The sequence below is a fragment of the Setaria italica genome, chromosome IV (assembly GCF_000263155.2).
Source record: "Setaria italica strain Yugu1 chromosome IV, Setaria_italica_v2.0, whole genome shotgun sequence".
NCBI lineage: Eukaryota > Viridiplantae > Streptophyta > Magnoliopsida > Poales > Poaceae > Setaria > Setaria italica.
This window is the reverse complement of record NC_028453.1, coordinates 26,137,526-26,144,846: the sequence shown is the minus strand read 5'-3', so window position 1 is coordinate 26,144,846 and position 7,321 is coordinate 26,137,526.

Sequence of the window (7,321 nt, the reverse complement as noted above, 5' to 3'; positions counted from 1 at the left end):
ACACAGAAGTCGGGCGGGTAGGCGCATGCATGGAAGCAGTGGCAGGGTCTATTCGGTTGAGCTTGTTCAACCGACTTACTGTCATCAGACTGTTTTCCTCTCAGAGTTGGGTGAGTTAATGGTGGGAGGTCTTCTGCTGCGTCTTGGGGTATGGGTGCAGGTGCCTTTCGGTTCCCGCCGCCAAGGAGCTCGGCCGCCGGCGACGGCGATGTACGTGTTCCCTCCACCAGTTACCTTTCCCTCTAGGGGCGTCGGTGAGCTCTCAATCCCGAAAATCTGAACCTTGTTAGAAATAATATTGACTTGTTAAAACGACACTCATTAAAACGTTATGCATTAGCATATGGCATATTTAAGATGAGCTTTCAATCCCAAAAATTAATCTGAACCTTGTTAGAAATAATCTAGGGGCATATTTAGTTCTTGCATATAGGATAGATGTGTTTGTCACATTAATTCGTTAAAACGTTCTGCATTAGCATATGGCCGGCGGAAACGTGTTGAGTTCACGTTGTGGCCAGAGTTAGTTTGTTCATCGGTGCATGGTCTTTTGTTAGTCACATATGCACGTTTAGTTAGCTGGTTAGTTAGCAAACGCGTACGTGTGTTGCATGTGTTAGCAGAGTAAGTCTACTTTTTGTTAGCTAGAGGGGCGTCACACAGGTGTGGCATGCAAGAGCTAGTGGCTGTGCATGTGGATATTGTGTGGGCCTGTGCGTGAGAAGCCGGCCACAGGAAGTTGCTCGGGCGTTGTGTCAAGTCGTCACATGGCTCAGCACGATGTTGTCTAATAGGTGGTCTCATGCATTGACATGTAATTTTAAAATAATTAAACAAACAATCTGTACAATAGGATGTTGTCTTATAGTAATTCTATTTTCTTAACTGTGCATAGAGAAAAAAAAATATTATAAGTTGCATGTCAACCATAACTCATATAACGGTGGAGTAGTGGTCTCATAGTTCTAAAATCTAACCTATGAGGTGGTTGTTTCGCGAAACAACAACCTTCTTTTCTCGTCATTCTCTCTCTTCCACATCAGCAAAAATTTTATGTGGTACTGTATAAGATGATGTATAAAACTACTGAGGTGTAGCAATGCACTGAGCATCGTGTAATAGTTTGTTTTTTGATTGAGTTGAATACAGAGAAAAAAGGGCCTCGGTTGCCGCAAAAACTTCTCTTGTCCGGAGAGTTCGTGAGAGTAGTTGCTGCTCGACCTGATCGATCCTGGGCGGTTTCAACGAACCTCTAGCCTATGAATTTCTAATTTCACCGGAGTTCGACAGAGATGAAATGGGAAATCCTGCCCAGATGGGAAGGAAGAAAAATCGAGCGAGGGAGAGCTGCGAATCACTCGAGAGAGTGAGTGATAGCTTTCTCGAATGAACGGATCGAAAATTGCCAGTGTCATGCGTCTGCATCTGCATTTGTGTGGGCGCGCTTGTCGCGCCTGTCCCTTCGCCATCATTTATTTTGTCCGACCTGCAAGTCACGCCAATCAATAGGCAAGAGAGGCACTAGACAGAAAAGTAGGCAGGCAGTAGCATCAATGGAAGCAGTAGCAGGATCTATTCGCTTTAGCTTATTCAACCGACTTATCAGTCATCAAACTGTTTTCCTCTCACAGTTGGCTAAGCAAATTATGAGAGGTCTTCTGCTGCGTCTTGTGATATGTGTGCAGGTGCTCATCGGCACCGTCGCCGTCGGAGCTCGGCCGCCGGCGACGGCGATGTACGTGTTCCCTCCACCAGTTACCTTTCCCTCTAGGGGCGTCGGTGAGCTCTCAATCCCGAAAATCTGAACCTTGTTAGAAATAATATTGACTTGTTAAAACGACACTCATTAAAACGTTATGCATTAGCATATGGCATATTTAAGATGAGCTTTCAATCCCAAAAATTAATCTGAACCTTGTTAGAAATAATCTAGGGGCATATTTAGTTCTTGCATATAGGATAGATGTGTTTGTCACATTAATTCGTTAAAACGTTCTGCATTAGCATATGGCCGGCGGAAACGTGTTGAGTTCACGTTGTGGCCAGAGTTAGTTTGTTCATCGGTGCATGGTCTTTTGTTAGTCACATATGCACGTTTAGTTAGCTGGTTAGTTAGCAAACGCGTACGTGTGTTGCATGTGTTAGCAGAGTAAGTCTACTTTTTGTTAGCTAGAGGGGCGTCACACAGGTGTGGCATGCAAGAGCTAGTGGCTGTGCATGTGGATATTGTGTGGGCCTGTGTGCGTGAGAAGCCGGCCACACAGTGGCGGGCGCAGGATTTGGACTATGGGTATTCAAAATTGAAGATGGTAGGAAAAAAAATGACAGACTAAATTATAGTTTTATAACACATAATAATTAAGTGGTAGCAGCATCATTGATTAATATAAAATTTATCAGAAATTGAAATTGTGCAGCTACTAATGATCAACATATAATAGTGGCAACATGTGAAATAAATAGAGGCTAAAACAGTAAAATGGTAACAAAGATTACAACTTACAAGCTATAGGACAACTTTCCATTCTGCAATGCTTTGAAAATAAGCGATGATGTCCTTATCCTTAGCTTGCATGAAGAATTCCCTTTCAATCAATGTGACCAAGCAACCATTCAAATATTTCTGCCCCATCTTACTTCTTCTCTTGTTCTTTATCAAATTCATTATAGAAAAGACCCTCTCAACACCAGCAGTTGCAACAGGGAGAACAAGCACCAATTTGAGAAGTTTATAAACAATGTCATACCGAGAAACCTTTCCTTCTTTAACTAGCATCATAGACAACTCTGCTAGACTTCTCAAATTTTTGAAGTTTTCATCATTTCTGACATCATTGATATAGTGGTGCAACTGAAAATGAAGCTGGTTTATTTCTTGAAATTCAAAGTCATGTGGATAGAACCCAGCAAGCTTAACCAAGTTCTCAACATTAAAAGCAGAAAAGGAATTAGCTGGACTGAATGATGCCATGCATCTAAGTAGCTCTGTATTTACCTCATCAAACCTATTATTGAGCTCTTGAACTTGTCTATCAATGACACCCAAAAACATATCAGCATGAAACCGGTGATAATTAATGGCACCTCTGTAGAACTGCCTTGATCTTTGCATAGGAATATACTTCCCATTCATGTCAACAACTTTAACATTGTGCTTCTCACAAAAAGAAGTGACCTTGGTAAGAAATTCTTGCCATCCAGAATCTTGTCTCAAAACATCCAGTTCTACCTTTGTGAACTCCAGAAGATCCATTGCATTTACGATATCTTGCTCCCTCTTTTGCAAAGCATTGCACAAGTCATTGGTGTATCCAAATATTTCATTCATCAAGTGTAGCAGGAAAACAAACTCAAAGGACTTAAATACTGTGAGCATAGTTTGAGCCCCATTAGCCTCAGCCCCTTTACTTTCATTCCCAATCCTAAAGAGAACTTTCTTGATTGGAGGATACAAGAACATAACATGCATTACAGTTCTGTAGTGAGATCCCCATCGTGTATCACCTGGCCTTGCTAAGCCCATCTCTTGATTCAATCCTTGCCCGATTTCAATTTCACCCAATTTCAATGCTTCAATCATGTATTCAGCTTGAGCAATGCGAAGCATACGGATCTTTTTACAAGACATCCCTAGAACATTCAACAAATAAGCAAGTTGCCCAAAGAACCAATCACAATCAGTATTCTCCTTAGCAACCGCTACAAGTGTTAGTTAAAGTTGATGGGCGAAGCAATGAACATAATAAGCAGAAGGGGACTCATCCATAATTAGTTTCTTCAAACCATTAACATGACCCTTCATATTACTAGCTCCATCATACCCTTGACCACGTACCTTGGATAGGGGCAATTGATATTTCATAAGCAAGGACTGAATTGCTTCTTTAAGAGTCAATGATGTAGTATCTTCAACTTGGACAAGACCTAGAAACTGCTCAACTGGTTCTCCTTTTTTATTGACAAAACGCAAACAAAGAGCCAATTGTTCCAATAGGTATGCATCACTTGACTCATCAGCAAGAATTGCAAAACACTCATCACCAAGTTCGTCTATAATAAATTTGGTTGTTTCATGAGCACAAGCATCAATGAGTTGTTTCTGGATCTTGTGATCTATCATCTGACAGTTTTGTGGTGCATTCTCTAGTACCACCAGATTAACCTCTTCAAAGTTTCCTGCTAGCCATGCTAAAAGTTCCCGAAAATTCCCCTTGTTGAGTGAATCCTTTGTTTCATCATGACCCCTAAAAGCCAACCCTTGACGCAACAGAAATCTTATGCACTTAAGTGACCATGTCAAGCGAGCTAGATACTTAGCCTTGAATTGTGCAGTGTTTGATGCAACAGATTCACGGATTGATGCCTTAGGTCTCATGAACGATCTATATTTCTCTTCAGCTTCACTATGAGCACTATCGATACCACCAACATGCCTATGAATTCTCCTTTTCATATTCCAATTTCTAAACCCTTCAACAACAAAAGCATCTCCACTAGGAAATTTGCACCTATCTTTGAACAAATAGCAAACAAAGCAAAATGCAACATCTTTATCCACACTGTACTCAATCCACTTAAATTCAGCAAACCACTTATGTTGGAAGCGGCGCATACCTCCACAATCATGTTGCGGAAAAGCATCCCTCTTCATCTTTGGTTGACATGGCCCTTCTAACTGAATCTTGGTCATTGACATCATAGCTTGAGATCGGAGCCCTCAATCTAGGATCATGCTCAATGCCATAATCATTCTTGTCTTCATCACTAGAATCATTTTCTTCCACGGGTATGGATTCACCAATTTCTGTTGTACCGTGATTTGGTGGCTGATTAGATCTCACAGGTTCAGGTGGTACCGTGCTTGTTTCACTACCACTTTGTCCTTGGAATAACACTACTTGCATTTGACTTTCATTGCAAGATTGATTAACATTCTCCGGTTCAGGTTGTCTCTTCTTTGCAGCAGCCCTTGCCATGAAAATCCTCAAATCAGTAGCGGCACTACCCTTCCTCTTCATGGTTCAAACCTAAAAGTTACACAATTTCAAGTTATCAGATATTTACAATTTCACATTGAACTAAATTCGTGAGCATCCACATTTTGCAAGTTGATGTGCTATTCCAATCTGACAAACAATTGAAAATGATTACCTCAATTTCACCAACAATCAGCAGTTTGGGGGCAGACCGGCAGTACTGTCGCGGTGTCGCCGCGTGCTCGTCGGGTCGCCCAGTACTCCAGTAGTCCAGTAGGTCGCCGCGTGCTCGCCGGGTCGGACGGCGGCGCCGCCGCCTGCTCGCCGGCCGCCGGCCCGCCGCGGAGCCGCCGGCCCGGCCGCCGCTCCGCGGCTCCGGGGTCCCTGCCACTGCCTACGTGCACCGTGCGCCGTGCGGGGCTGCGGGCTGCCGGCGCCAGACGCCGAGCCGGCTGGCGCCGAGGCACACCGCGCCGGCCGCCCGCGGCCCGCTTGCCGCCGACCAGGCACGCGCCTCCGCCAGTCCGCCCCCCAGCCGCCTCCGGCTCGCCGCTCGCCGGCTGCCGCGGAGCTGCCGGCCCGCCGCTCCGGCTCCGTGCGCCTGCGCGCCGCGCGCACCGCGCCGGCGGACGGCCGCCCGCGATTCGCAGGCCGCCGCGCCTCCGCCCCTCCAGCCGCCGCGCCGCCGCTTGGCCGCCGCCGCCGCCGGACTGCCGCCGCTGTGAACCCTAGCGGCGCGCCGTGAGCCCGTGAACCGTGTGTGCGTGCTAGGCATGGGGGGGGCGGGAGGGGGCACTCGAGTGGGACGGATGGGCCGGATGGCCGGATGGGCTAGTTGGCCAGTTGGGCCAGAGAGCGAAGTTGGCCTCCGGTGGGCCTTTTTGAGTGAAATACGTATGCTACTTCTATATTTTTGTTTTTTTCATACATATACCTAAAATACACTATATATATGAATTTTTTTTACAAAAATAATAGGTATTCAATTGAATACCATTGAATCTAAGTGGGCCTGCCCCTGCGGCCACAGGAAGTTGCTCGGGCGGTGTGTCAAGTCGTCACATGGCTCAGCACGATGTTGTCTAATAGGTGGTCTCATGCATTGACATGTAATTTTAAAATAATTAAACAAACAATCTGTACAATAGGATGTTGTCTTATAGTAATTCTATTTTCTTAACTGTGCATAGAGAAAAAAAAATATTATAAGTTGCATGTCAACCATAACTCATATAACGGTGGAGTAGTGGTCTCATAGTTCTAAAATCTAACCTATGAGGTGGTTGTTTCGCGAAACAACAACCTTCTTTTCTCGTCATTCTCTCTCTTCCACATCAGCAAAAATTTTATGTGGTACTGTATAAGATGATGTATAAAACTACTGAGGTGTAGCAATGCACTGAGCATCGTGTAATAGTTTGTTTTTTGATTGAGTTGAATACAGAGAAAAAAGGGCCTCGGTTGCCGCAAAAACTTCTCTTGTCCGGAGAGTTCGTGAGAGTAGTTGCTGCTCGACCTGATCGATCCTGGGCGGTTTCAACGAACCTCTAGCCTATGAATTTCTAATTTCACCGGAGTTCGACAGAGATGAAATGGGAAATCCTGCCCAGATGGGAAGGAAGAAAAATCGAGCGAGGGAGAGCTGCGAATCACTCGAGAGAGTGAGTGATAGCTTTCTCGAATGAACGGATCGAAAATTGCCAGTGTCATGCGTCTGCATCTGCATTTGTGTGGGCGCGCTTGTCGCGCCTGTCCCTTCGCCATCATTTATTTTGTCCGACCTGCAAGTCACGCCAATCAATAGGCAAGAGAGGCACTAGACAGAAAAGTAGGCAGGCAGTAGCATCAATGGAAGCAGTAGCAGGATCTATTCGCTTTAGCTTATTCAACCGACTTATCAGTCATCAAACTGTTTTCCTCTCACAGTTGGCTAAGCAAATTATGGGAGGTCTTCTGCTGCGTCTTGTGATATGTGTGCAGGTGCTCATCGGCACCGTCGCCGTCGGAGCTCGGCCGCCGGCGACGGCGATGTACGTGTTCCCTCCACCAGTTACCTTTCCCTCTAGGGGCGTCGGTGAGCTCTCAATCCCGAAAATCTGAACCTTGTTAGAAATAATATTGACTTGTTAAAACGACACTCATTAAAACGTTATGCATTAGCATATGGCATATTTAAGATGAGCTTTCAATCCCAAAAATTAATCTGAACCTTGTTAGAAATAATCTAGGGGCATATTTAGTTCTTGCATATAGGATAGATGTGTTTGTCACATTAATTCGTTAAAACGTTCTGCATTAGCATATGGCCGGCGGAAACGTGTTGAGTTCACGTTGTGGCCAGAGTT